The 14,340-nt window shown below is 38.6% G+C and overlaps 1 long non-coding RNA gene across 1 annotated transcript in view; it reads left to right on the forward strand.

The window, feature by feature from the left end:
* The first annotated feature begins 1,993 nt into the window (after positions 1–1,993).
* LOC128791892 (uncharacterized) overlaps positions 1,994–14,340 on the forward strand; it is a 164,190-nt gene continuing 151,843 nt past the window's right edge. The window contains exons 1-2 of the long non-coding RNA XR_008432211.1: positions 1,994–2,154; positions 2,437–2,555. This is a non-coding gene — a long non-coding RNA (uncharacterized LOC128791892). The remainder of the gene's footprint in view (positions 2,155–2,436; positions 2,556–14,340) is intronic.

A 14,340-nucleotide genomic window follows, 5' to 3' on the forward strand; every position in this document is an offset into this window, starting at 1 on the left:
AAATTAAATGGGACATTTTTGCTAGGTGAAGTTGATTAACTGTTGAATCAAAGTGTCAAGAGAACTGTGGAGTCTGTTTGCCTTAATTCCCTCAGGTAGAGACTAGAAAGTATAATTTGATCAAACAAGTTTCTGGCTTAAACACACAGGCAATTGGTTAACATTTTAAGTGCTATCTCAAGCAGAAAATTATATTACTCTATAATGGCATTCTTTGGTTTTAATATGTCTGATCAGCTGGTGGAAAAAAGAACAGAGCATTTTTCTCTGTCACTGAAAAATTAAAATTCATTAGAATTTGATCTAGACAATAAAATAATTTTTGTAGCTTTTCATGTAGCATTTTGTTGCTGAAGAAAAACAGAATTTCTGTATTTCTGCGAAGTCAGTCCTATATCATCAAAAGCTAATGTCCAAGTAGAAGTATCTTGTGTGTACACACATAGTCTATATTTTGAAAATGCATTTCAAGAAATGATGTTGTACAGTGGATTGTTGCACATCTGATAGCTTAAGATCAGGAAGAGATGACTGAAGCTCCTTGGTGAAAGGTGTATGGTGTTTGTTTACCACCTGCTGCTGTTCTTTTGAAACACATCTGTGAGCAGAATATTCTCAAGGGATGTTTACAAAATAAGCCAGGAGCCTGTCAGCCGCTCAGCCTTTTCTCTGTGTTCTGGTGAATACATTAAATTTCCTCTGTGTTTTCCTATCCCTCTTGTAACATAAAAATAATCTGAAATCCACAGCAATGCAGACAGTTGGGAACATGGCAGGCCAAGTATTCTTTTAGGAAGAAAATTAGGCCTGGAAAAAATTCTCATGCAGGGAAACTCTGTGCTGTCTTGCTGGAGTGCTGGGAACCTCTTGCAATGCTTTCACATGCAACTTCTAGATAACATCTACTTATTGCTAGAGTCTTTCCTTAAGTCCTCAGCTTTGTGCAGATTTTTTTTTTTTTTTTGGTAACATGTTTCATCTTGCTGGCCTTAGAGGTTTTTATTGACTCTGTCTTTATTGAAGCACACAATGAATAAACTGCTTCTGCTTACATGTGATTTCTTCCTTGCTAGTTCTGCTTTCAGGAGCTCTTCTGTTCCTGCTTCAGAAAAAGTCCCTGTTTTGAAGATCAACAGTGGAATTCCTCGGTGGAAATTAAAAAGCTGTTTCTTAAAAAGAAAATAAAATATCAAACAATCATCTGATACATTGTGTAGTGCCAGCTTTAACGGCACCTCCTGCCTGATTGAAATAACATTAATTATGGGCATTTGTGTTTAATAACAGTCTGGAGATCAATTTTCTACTCTGGACTTAGTTACTTATAGGCTTTATATTGCATTTAATTTGAATTTAATTTTGTTAGTAAATTTCTGTTTGAAGATTATAAATTATTCAATTAAAAACATTTAATTGTCTCTGAACTTCTGAATTACTTCAGTTTTAGATGTAGATTGTCTGCTTTACCTTTATTACTGAAAGGTGACAACACAGGATCTGCTTCCTTCAATTTAAATAAAATGGGAGTAGGTGTAATAGTTTTCATGTAGTGTTCTCTTAGGCAAATGATAAATTCAATTTACCCATATTGTTTATCAGTGCTGTTTTGTAACTTGCTGAGTATTTTCTGCATCAAGGGTATAGAAAAGGCAAAACAAAAAGCCACAAGAACCCAACAAAAAAACCTGCAACAACCCTCCCAAACAAACAAGCAAAATTGTGAAAACCTTGATCTAGAGTAGAAACACTGAAACTTACCCAGGTGCTGTGAGAAGTGGAAGGTACAAACCCAGAAAAGTGGAATTTTAGCTTTTTGATATCTTAAGTCAGTACAGGGCTATGTTTTTTAAAAAACCAAAGCCTCCCAACCAAATAAGCAAATGATGTGAAATAAGCCCCAAAGCAAAGAAAGAAAATCCCCAGCACAAGAGAAGCACCAGCTGGCCCCACATGAGTGTGTGTCGGGCACGTCTGTCGCTCCTCTCTGATCACCTGTGGCCCATGAGCTGGACTGGGCAGCTCCCGTGTCCTGCCCGGCCTCAGGACCGCGGTCACTGCAGCCGGGTGTCCAGCAGAGCCTGGGCAGGGCATGCTGGGCTACCAGGCTGGGCCACGCCAGGATAAAAAGGTGCAGAGATGAGCGGTGGGGGGCAGGTGAGGGTCCATCCCCAGCAGGAGCAGTGCAGGGAGGGTGAGCTTGGGCGGCTGAAGGCCTGGAGCAGATGCGGGGCTGGGGGCGCTGATGGGGACAGGCTGGGCCTGTGGGTGCCCACGGCGCGCTGGTGGTCTCAGGGCTGCGCCAGGGTCTGCTGTGTACATGGGGATGTGCTGATAAAAGTTGGCTGAGCTGCTCTGAAGAGATGAAATGGGGGCCAAACTGTGGTCTCCCCATGAACTGGGTGGGCTGGGGCTGCCTGATGCCGCTTTGTTCTGTAGCAGATCCCTGCCTGGCCTCACCTGTGCCCTGCAGACAAGGGCTGGAGCAGTCCCGGGGTTTCCACTGACTCTTGTGCTATAAACAGGAACATCAAGCAGACTTATCTTTGGCTGTGCAAGTAAGTTTGATCATGCTTCTTTTATGCTGCTTGTTAATGTATAATCCTGTTAGGATGTCCTCTGTCTCACTAGAGTTTTCCAATCATGTGGGAAAGGATGAGCGTGAAGGCTCAAGTCCTCATACTCAAGTCCTTGCTCAAGTCCACATGCTCAAGTCCTTCATACCTGTGTATTGAAAATGTGCCATTGTTTGCTTGACGTTGTTGTACAGACATAGCTCGTGAATCAGATTTCAACCACTGCAGATGTAAAGCTAGTTTTTGTCAGAAAAACAAGGCAAATGGGTATTAACAGTGTTGTACAGAGTGTAGTGCTTTTAATTAACTTCTGATCATTTCTGTGAGAATTTTTTGCAAAGGCTTCGCAGGATTCTGTCTCGTGGCAGTTCTCATGTGAAGCTTCATCCTGCAGTTGTCCATGTGAATGTATGTTGTATTTAGTGCCACGAGTCCCAGCTAGGTACTTACTGGACAGTGAACAGTACCAGCACTTACTGAGGTGTCACACTTCATGAAGCAGCTATTTATTGCATTGTTATCAGAGTTTTTAGCTCCATTTCTTTTGTGGTAACACATTAGCAGCAACTCAAATGAAATGTCCGAACTTTCAAGTTCTGCAGAAGCTCTGGGGCAAACCCACAGTAATATGTTATTATCTTTATCCCATTAAAAAAAAAAAAGTAGAATATTAAGTATTCAGTGTCTTTCAGGACAGAATGAGGTGTGACTGCAGGGTCATTAAAAAGTTTATCAGAGACCTTTCACAAGAAATGTTGGGTGCAGAAACACTATCAGTGGCTTTAGGCTTCCCTGCATCTCAGTTCTTTCTAATTTATTCACCCAGGACCTTGATTTTGTGCAACTAAAGAATTTCAGGACTGTGTTAAGGTGGTGTCTCTAAACTAATGGTTGAGCATGACCGTCAGGGCTTTTTTTGCAGGTCTGCAAATACTGAAGGGAGGTGTATCATTTTACAAAGGCTCACTTGGAAGGAAGCAGTGCATCAGCCCCAGGTTTGCTGGCTTAGCCAGGTCCTGATGCTTCCTTGCAGCTATGAACTACTTTATCACACTCTAAACTCTGATAGGGTAGAAAAATGCAGGATGCAATGTGTACCATTGGAGTGTGGAAAACATTGTTTCTGGGAACTTAAAGAAGTTTGTACTAGTGGTACAGACTTGGGACAATGAGATTCAGGTTTATGTTCTGTATATGTACCTGCTATTCCTATTTGTGTACAGAGAAGCTCCAAACAGAAATTGCATAGGCAATGTACAGACGGTGATTTGTGAGAAAATTCAAGGTCACAGATTTTCCATGAGAGAATTTGCATGCTAAATTAATTATTAACTTAGTATTAGGAGATTTCTGATGTGTAGGATCAAAAGGAAGATTTTGTTCTTTGTAAGTGAAAGAGTATATGATACCTTTTCTTTTTGAAGATGTTACTCGAGCTGGTGAATCAACTCACAGTTGCATTGTCTGTTCATCATTCTTGGAACAGAAAGGTACTATGCAGTCTAAAAGTATTCTAGTGACTCATTTTCCATGGATTAATCACTGTTTCAGTATGCAGTTGTTGCCTATTATGTTGCTGCAGCTTAAGAGTACTTTAGATGATGCTAAATATTTAAAGTTACAGCTCATAGTGAGTTTTCTTTTTGTTTGAATGGTTTGTAAAAGCACTTTTATGTGGTTTTATTTGACATATGTTGTAGAAAATTCTCTTTTACTCTACAGGAAAAATTATATCAAACCAGCAAAAAAAAAAAAAAAATTACAGGAACACAAGCTCTTTCAGGAGTTGATTTTGAGGAAGACTGAGTTTTTTTCTCCCTGTGCTTTTGACCATAGTATATCTGAATTGCTGGCAGTGAAGTATAATGATCTTCATAAGGTTTAGGACTGATATTAACCTGCAACTCATCTATCCACAGAAGATGCAGTGTACTGGAAAATGGTAGTCTTCATCTTCAATCCTTAATGATTTTTTTTTTTAATTAGTTAGGGGAACTACTATTGCTCCTTGGACAATAGTGACAGCATCTAATGGCAGAATTAGCCTGGCATACCTAAGGCACAGCTTTGTAAGTATCCATGGCAGCTAAAGCTCATAGTACTTTAAATCCTGCAATACCAAACCAAGTGCAGTGGCAGTCTGGATCTGAATGTGCTAACAGAAAGGAAAAATTGATCTGCCTGCCCTGAGCTGATGCCTGCCATCTTACTACTGTTGGCTACTAAGAGCATCATAGTTGCACACACACCCTCCTCCAATCCCAAAAAGATCTCAATTGTACATTTCTATCACATTTCCCCCACTGTATTTAATCTGTAATTTCCTTCCACTTATCATTGCCTCTTCACATACAAGGCCATTCAAAGTCTGTCTGTGACTTTAATTTCTGTTACTGAAGAAATATTTTAATCAAAAAAACTGGTGATATTTGTTAACTTTTGTCTGCTGCCAGAGACAGCAGGGGAGGGTGTAAATCTTCAGTCTTTGAAGCAAAATGTTAATGTGGTAACTAGTAAATATTCCAAAACATTCTTTGATCAGAGAGGGAAGAACCTGTGAATTTCAAAAGGTGGAATTTCATCTTCCCTATGTGCCCTACATCTTTAACTCTCCTGGTCACAGCAAAGTCATACTATCAACTTGGAGGTTATTGTTTGCTAGCAGATAATAATGTTCAAACCAAGCATATGAAATGACTTTGTAAATCAGTGAGCAGACTTTCTTGCTTGGAATTGTTGCTCCTGCACACAATGGCATTCCCTGGGGTTCCCTAGAGCAGGCCCTCCTCCATATGTTCTTGCTGGCTGCAGGAGCCATCCTTGCAGTGAAGGGGCTGTGCTCCCGACTGGAGACCCAGATGGAGGGCTAAGGCACAAGTTACTGCTACAGTCAATGTCAGTTCTGATGGAAAGAGCTTGGATCAGTGACTTTCCCTATATTGAGATTACTCCAGCCAATCATTTGTTGCAAACACAAACTCTTGGAATCTTGAGAGTATAAAAAGGAAGTATTTTGGCATGACAACATTCATGGGGTGGAACAGAGAGTAGGCAGTGTGCTCGTAGTCAAGGAGCTTGACCCAAAGGCTGTGGTATCGCAGTGCTACTTTGATAGCTTCCTTGACTTAAGGAAGTGTGAGTTTAATTTGCCTCTGGTTGAAGTGCTCCTGTTGGGTATGACTAAGATGGGAGCTGGTTCCAGGAGGTGCAGGAGGGAGCTGAGGTTACTCTCTGTGTCATAGGTTCTGAGATAAAGGCATATTTTGGCACATCTGAATCAGGACAACTTCTGACCAACTTAGTATATTTAAAAAAAACACCCTTTTTCCTTTGTAGTCTGCTTATAACACACATGTGAGCCTGTGTGAGGGAATTAACAAAACAAGCAGGGGAGGACTCCTCACCTGCTTCCCCTGCTCCAGTGTGAGGTGCCTCCTATGGGAGAAGTCCTTCAGGAACTTCTTGTGTGTGGGTCCTTCCCATGGGTTGCAGCTCTTCACAGACTGCTCCAAGTCCTGCAAGGAAGCATGCTCCAGTGTGGGCCTCTCTCTCCACATACTTTCAGTGGATCAAGTATGTTATTATGTCAAAGTCCTCAAGCATGTAGGTTTCAAATAAAATAATAGCCTCACCCTGTGTAAAGGCAAGCTTAAGTCTGAGGATGAAAATCTGACTTCTTTGTTTTACTTGTTTTCTGTGGATAAACTTCATGGCTTGAAGGGGTCAGAAATCTGCTGTCACTACCTATTGTGTATGTTTATTGATATTGATGCTCTGCAGTTTGTCTGGCCTCTCATCTTAGAAATGGAAACTGGTGAAGTACCTTTCTCAGTTTACTGGAGTGGTGGAAGATCATCTGTAATTGGTAGACTCTGACATTAGTTTAAAAAAACCCTTGCTCTCTGTGAAAAGAAGCTTTTCCCTTTGAGGATGAGCAATTTTTCCATCAGGCTTGTATAGAGTTATCAGAATAAATAGATGTCAAATGTATTTTCTGTAGAAGGGTGGTCATGGCAGGTAACATTTTCTGTGTTCTTACATTATACTGAGGATGCCTTTGGAGTCAGGAAAACACCACCCCTATTGAATTCCTGGTGGTCCTAAAGCTTCTGCTTGGTCAGAAGGATTTGTGTTATAGATCCCCTGATATTAGTACCTGTCCTCCAGTGTCTGTGCTGGGTTTTTTTACTGTGGTTCATGTATGATTGTTAGCTGAAGGTTTTACAGTTTTAGTTCAAGTTTGTTTGTGATGAATGTTTTGCCACTTTTCACTTCAAGGGGGGAAAAAATGTTTCTTCGTATAGAGGTCTATTGTTCATCCAAACTTTGAGATGTAAATACTTTTTTCCCATGCAGCTGGGTGGCTACTGCTACAAGAGCGGTGAATCAAATGTGTTAAATAGAAATAGCAGTAACGTTGCTGTAGCTGCTTTGGGAATGTGTGTCCTCTTCATACCTTCAAACTGTGTTGGGGCTGCATCTCAGTAGCTGAGAAGGAAAAGTGTCTAGTGTAGATGAGGGTGACAATGAAAATGCTAATTATTTCACTTTTACTAATTTCCTTTTATTTCTCTCTACTTTTTTTTTTTTTCTTCAAATTCAACTTAAGGTTCGTTTATCCTTGTTGAAAGCAATAAAGACAAGGAGTCATCTCTCAGGTGAAAAAAAACTTACTTGTTTCTAAACTCCCAATGCATACATTTAATCCCAAATTGTGAGAGAGCAATCTGGGCAAAATAAAGTAAGATGGGGTGAGGGAACTTAAAACAATGCCTTCTCCTGTACTTGTAGTTCTCCTCCAGTACTTGCTTGACAATACTTCAGGTTGCTGCTGCTTCAATATATTATCCTCCTGAGCGTATTCAAGAACATCATGTGAGGATTGTTCTGTGACTAACACTTCTGTTGGGATGCTAGGACAATAAAACTAGTATGTAGACTTGAGAATTAATATCTTCATGGATTAACTTGTTTATTCTGTTACTTGCAACTTACATACACACTTGTACATAATTTATCAGGATTTTTATGTATACAAAACACAAAAAACCCCAGAAATGTCTGCTTAATTTAATAGAAGTTATTTTTTGATGAGTAATCAGTTTAAGCGTGTTTGACAAACTTTTTTTTTTAAATTCAGTGCTTCAAGGCTATTAGGCAAGTTTTCACATGGTGGCATCTTAGATGATGAGAAAACATCACGTGCAGTAAAAAGTAGAGCCATGGTACTGAAAACACAGTAGCAACTTAGTGATTCAGTAGTGTTTGCTCTCACAACTCCCACTTTGCAGCACTCCATTTATTTATTTAATGTGTCACACAATGCTATTGCTCAGCTAGAGACTAAGAGGGAATGTAGGTAGACTGCATACCTGCAAGAGAAGCAAGAGGCCTGGAATGCTCCGCCTGGAGAACAGCATTTGTAATACAAAGACAGGATCCTATGTCTTGTGGCCCTGGCATCCTTGTATTTGCATCAAGGCACCAGCATGGATCAGCTCACTGCGGCAGCAGTCCAGCTGATGTGACTTGCATTATTATCAGATACCTGATTGCAGTCTCTGGATGGATGGAGGGTGGGATGTGAGGAGCATAACAATGTGTGTGGTGCTGCTGCTGCTGTGTGATGGCAATCTGTGATGAGGACAGAGGCTCGCTCAGCACTGCAGAAAAGTTTTATAAGGACATGATTAAATTGCTTTGTGAAATTCTGATTGTTACTGGGATTTTGACCTCTGATGTACTGCCAGCTTGTCCAGAAGGTGTTTTGACAAACATGTTTAGGCTGTGCACAACAAGAAGGTAGAGGACTTTAGTTCTGAAATTGAAGTTTTCTTCTGACAGAGACTTAATATATAATTTGAAACAAATTTTGAGATTCCAAGTTTAAAGCAGTCCAAGTGTTGGATTCCAATGTGGTGTTTCATGATTTTTCTTTTCAAAACTTTTAAAATTTCTTGCATAACTGTGTAAATAAAATTTTGTGACAACACTTCTGACTTTTTACATGCTGTGGTAAATTGTTCAGCCATAGGATCTTCTGTTCATTGATCACAAATCTCTGTGGTCTTACTGTTTTCAGTGGAGCAATTCCTGGCCCATGCTGGTTGCAAACTGTGCAGTGTGGTATTCAGAAAAATACTTTTCTAAACTGAATATAATTGCCAAAACATATTTTTTAACACTTCTTAGGGGTTACTAGAAGAAAAATCCTGACATAAGGTTTCATATTTCATAAGGCCTTCATATTTCTTTTGGAAATGAAGACAACTGGATAAGTAAAGAAAACTAACAAAAAGAGAAGAAAATATGTCATGGGCTTTATATTCAGAGCAGAAGAAGCTTTTCCAAACTACAGCAGCAGAGCAATGCCTCAAACTCAGACGTATAGAAGTCCTCACTGTAGTGCTGCATGTACTCTATTGGCCTGGGGGAGCCAGTCAGTGAAGGATATTGCTGGCTTCTAAATTGGTCCCTCAAACATCTATTGAAATCAGAAATGACTCACTGAGCAGAGGGAGGACAAAAACCCCCCTTGTAGTTACAAACCACTTGAAAAATTTCTCTGAGCTGCTAAATTTGCATTGCTAATTCCGTTGTATCTCTTGTATGAACTGATACAAGAAATTATATTAGATATTCAGAACATGGAACAGTCATCTGGTAGGAGGAAATAAACTTTGTTCTACTGTCTGAGACTTCTGTAAATTATTAAAGTGCATCTTTTGTAATGATATGATCTAAGACAGTTTTATTGCTATTTGAGTCCAGCAGAATAGGTGACAAGTTTTCATCCTCTTTACCTTGTTAAAACATTTTCTTATATTATGTTAAAGTGCTGTCTGTGTACCCAAGAGTAGTGTTTTACCTGCTAGCCTAAAAATGTCAAGGAGAAATAGAATTGCTTATAAGGGGAACATGCAATAAATGGCATGGATTATAAGTTAGGACACTGTCAAAGACAGGAAGTGTTGAAGATGATGTGCTAATGAACATGACTTAGTTATATCCCTTATATTGAGATAGAAAACATTGGAATGGGACTATGAAGTTATAGTAGTCACACTACAAGTGTTCCTTGTTGGGCTTATAATCAATTTATTAATGTTATTTTAAGCAAGACTTTTTTTTCCTCTGACTCATTTGCCCTCTGGTGTTTCCAATTCTATCATTTTCATGCAGACTTCATAGTTGCCACTTAATGAACATGACAGCGTTTGGCCTGTATTACAGCAGGAAAAGGAGAAAGCAGTCATTGGATGTTTGTCATGATAACTAAATGACTGTTTTGGTCTGCAGACTGCTTTTGGTTTGCAGGTCCATTTGATAGTATGTATTTAACATTGGTTTGGTTCTCTGATAAAATTGGAATTTTCACTTTTACAGGCAGAGCAGAAAAGAGCATACCCATAGGTTTTAGGAAAGAGGTTTTTCTCTAAGACTTAGCTTTGTTAATTTTTTTTTTTTTTTTTTGGGGGGGGAGGGGGGTGGTTTGGTGTGGGTGGTTTGTTTTGGTTGTTGTTTTTTGTTTTTTTGTTTTTTTTTTTTTTTTTTTTTTTTTTTTGTTTGGTTTGGTTGGTTGGTTTTCTTCCCCCGGAATTCCATGGGCTGTAGATTTGAGTGAATGAAACTTCACTTAATTTTGGAGGAGTTAATTTTCAGGTCTGTTTTCAAGTGCAAGTTATGTAAGACTACAGTGGCTATATTTTTGAACTTTTTGAATTCCTCCAATTATTGATTGTACTGTATTTTGAGTAGTTTGTAGAAAACACAAAGTTAGGTTCCTCTGAACAAGTGCAGAACTAGCACACCTTTTCTACTTGTAGAAGTATACTGTATTGCAGTGAGCTCCCTGGATCATCCATTATCTGAACTGTCCTTTGTGAGCTGCTCTCTGATTCTTTGGTGAATTATTTATATCTTGATTTCCCCATCCCCCTTAGACAAGGCACTGTAAACTCCAGGATTTCTGTTGTCACATTCATAGTAACTAAATGCAGGATAAAACCAAGTGAAGCTTGCATAGTAAAATGTGAGCTTGCATTCTAGTAAAAGAGAAATGTCAATGTATTAGGGATATGAAGAAGAAAAGCACATTCAATGGAAGAAACTTTTAATTTCTCTGTGTTGGACAGAGCCCTATTTTATTTGTAAAAACCATCTAGTTTTCAGAGATAGTGTTTCAGTAGAATGTCTTATTCAAAAGTAGGGTGGGGCATTCAGACATTCTTCCTAGTGTTTGCTTTTTCTCAGTTTTTACCTAGTAAATTATTTGTGCTGTTTCTCAATGCTTCTGTCTATGCTGATGAGGCAGCAATTAAAAATAAGCTAATAAATGTCTTCAAATGGGATGAAAATACATCCAGGTCTACTGAAGTTCTCAAAATAGGTGGTCCCAAGCATAGGAACAGACTTAACCTTAGACCTAAATTAATCTGGTAATCAGTAGATATATCATGCTGATAGCTGATGAGAAACCAGGTGCAACTGATTGTTTTGCTTTGTCAATGTAGAATTAACACTCTCTGTTTTTAACTTACATGCAAAGGGAATTTCTATGTGCAATAAGAGCAAAGCTCTGATATTTCAGAAATTCAATACTATGCTTGATCAGTGTTAGATATTTTTAAGCATGGTACTTCTAATGTTGCAATGTCAGTGTAATTTGCAGAGTGTTTTGAAAAAAACGTTACCTTTGCTACAATGTACATTACCATTCCTATGTTTTAAAAAAGTTACTGATTAGTACAGTTAGATAAATTCCTATTTATTTAGCTGCCATGATAATAAGTACCTTTCTGTAACTCACTGCTTTAACTGACAGGCAGAAAGCAAGAATTCACCAAGTAACTGAAACATTTTTAGTTGCAAAGTAATTTTTAATTAGGTACATTTTGTCTTCTAGGAAGAGGAGTGAGGAAGGAAAAAATAGCAAGTACAATATACAAAAGGATCTTTGTGTTCCTAATACTGGCTGACATGAGAAGCTTGCCAAACAAAACCAGTTCTTTTGCAATGGAAATGAAGTGCATGTACAAAGAAAAGACCAAGGGTGAAATGGAAAGCAAATGAAGTTGGTCATGTAGTTTCGTTTGTACCTGCTAAAAATGAATTCTTTTACTTGAGAGTTAGTAACAAGTTGTACGCTTCAAGAATTACAACTAAACTGACGTGGTCTGTTTGCATTGGGAAAGCAAAGAGCAGAAAAGCAATCTCCTCAGTTACTACTATTTCAAATCTGGGAGTTAGTTGGGATGTTTGGGAGTTGGTTCTTTGGGAGGGCAAATCAAGTTGCAGCACAACAAAGATCAGTAGTACTGGCTCCTTGCAGGGATTAGAACAGATTTGTCTGCTATCACACTGCAGATACTCTAAACAGCTGTAGCTTTGCTAAATCGTGGGTAGTTCTCCAGTGTCTTCAAGGTGTTTCTAACACAGTTGTATGGAAAAACAGGCTAAGAAAAGCCACTGTCCTTAAAGGAGACAGAGGAGTCCTTCAACTGTATTCAAATAAAAGGAGAGTCCACTAGGGCACATTGCTCTGGGATTTTCTCACTTGAGATTTCGGACGGCCAGCCTCCATTTCTCCTTAACTCCTGGCTGCGTGTTGCCCTCTACCTTTCCCCTTTGGCTGATGTACCAGGAAGGTACAGCCTTCCCAAACTACCTACTGCGTATTCCCCCTTCAACTTGTCATTTTACCCCAAAGTTCTGAAATTCAGGCTTGTGCAGACCCACTTGTCTGTTCCAGGAGACAACCTGCTGCTTGAACATAGTAGAGACCTTAAGCCTCATTTCAAAGATGCTAACACCCATACCTATACCCATGGAATTGTTTGTAAAGACATTCCCATACATTTTCCCTACCACAATGAACAAGGACTGTTTGCTACTTTGCTATGTCTTTGGCTGTGAGACAGAGATGAGGCTGTGTTTTGTTTGAAAAAACAGTTTCAAATTTCTGCAAAAAGAGGCTGTGTAAATTCTTGGTTCATATCACTTCCTTTTAGATAGTGTACTAGAGAGAGACTACTCCCAACTGTGGTCTTTCTTGTGTTTTTCCTTGAATTGAGCAGTCCCTTCTGCAGCACTTAGCTAATTTTTGGGAAAGCATTCTTTGTATGCATATGTAGCATTCATGTTTGATTTGGGCTTTTAAATAATGCTGGTCTTGACAGGAAATTAGTGTGATAGATACACATTCTGGTTTATGAAGAAATAAACCTGTTAAATTTAGCAGTACCAGATTTTAAAAGCTCTTAATTTCTTTTGGACAAAAAAAAAAATAAAAGTAATTGGGTCAACTGAAATGTGGCTTAGATGTGTGCAAAATCTTTTATTAACACAAGGTGAGCTTTTTGAAGCAATCACAGTAATTCAGTCAAGCAGTATCTACATAATCTGTTTTAGTGGTTTCAGGTCTTTTGTGACCCAGTTTTCTTGCATATAAATTCTAGGAGTACTGACAAAGCTCAGTGCTCTTATTTTGGCACAACTGTACCTTCTTGAAATTGCTCTTTTTATCTTTACGTAGTAATAATATGGCTATTTGTGTGGTGTATCTGGATTCGTTTGCACTGTCTATTTTAAATGCTGTTTTCTTTTTGGTGTGCTGTGCTTTTAGATGCTGCAACTGCTGGCCTTTCCTTAAGTTGTACATTTTAATTCCTCTTTGTCACATAATGACTTCTAATGCAGCTGGCACTAGATTCTTTAGCCATGTTGCAAGAATGAACAGGTTCTTTGCACAATTTGTCTCGAATGCTTACCATAAAGTAAGTATGTCATTGCCTTTTCTGTTTCTTGTTTAGCACTTGTGCTTCAGTGTGCTGTTTTTCTGGTAGGGGGTTTATTTTGGTTTAGTTTTGGGTTTTTTTGTTTTAAAACTTATCCTATTGGGCAATGTCTGCCATCATAAATGAGGGCTAAAGTTGGATAGTCTCTCATATTTCCTATATTTCTAAGTGATTAATTTTCCAAATGGTTTTGCTCAGAAAACAGCAGCTGGTTCCTGTGTCTCAGAACATTAGTTTCTGAGTGCTGAACTCAGATTCATTGGATAAAAATACTAAAGCTTTCTGCAGCTGGGTTTGAACTGGGAGTTTAACTTTGAAGGTGAGAGTTTAGTAGGAATCCCAGAGGGTAAGGTTTATTTCTAAAGAATATTTGAGGTCAATAAGAAAATCAGATAATGAATTGAAAATATTTCCTTCAAGATACCAGAGTATTAAACTAGGATATGTCATGATATTAATTGCTACCCAAAATATAACTTCTTTTTTCTATAAACTACTTAAATTCCTGTGCTCTAGGCCCAGACTTCTCTTCATAATATGGCTACATGGCTTGTTGACCAAGCTCTTAAACCCCATGCCTTATCTTGCAACTGAGGCTTCTTGGGCTGCAAGTAGATACTCAAGAAACACTTTTTGTGTCACCTTACAACAGGATATCTAGATCTGATTCTGTCTTGTAACTGATCAGTTAAGAAAATGGTTGTAGTACCCTCCTTGGAAAAGCCTTAGGTCATTGAAATTAGTTTTGAAGAGTGAGCTAATATGGTGCTTAAACTCTGCTTTCCGGTATAAAGCTTGTGTCTGTCTAATTCTAGACTGCTACATTTAGGGTGGGTTTTTTTTTTTTTTTTGTGGCTTTGTTTTTTTTTTTTTTTTTTTTTTTTTTTGTTGTGTTTGGTTTTTTTTGTTTGCTTTTTTTTTGTTTTGGTTTTTTTTTTTTTAAATTGCAAACAGCAGATTGTTCGCTTGGA

The sequence above is a fragment of the Vidua chalybeata genome, chromosome 8 (assembly GCF_026979565.1).
Source record: "Vidua chalybeata isolate OUT-0048 chromosome 8, bVidCha1 merged haplotype, whole genome shotgun sequence".
Classification (NCBI taxonomy): Eukaryota; Metazoa; Chordata; class Aves; order Passeriformes; family Viduidae; genus Vidua; species Vidua chalybeata.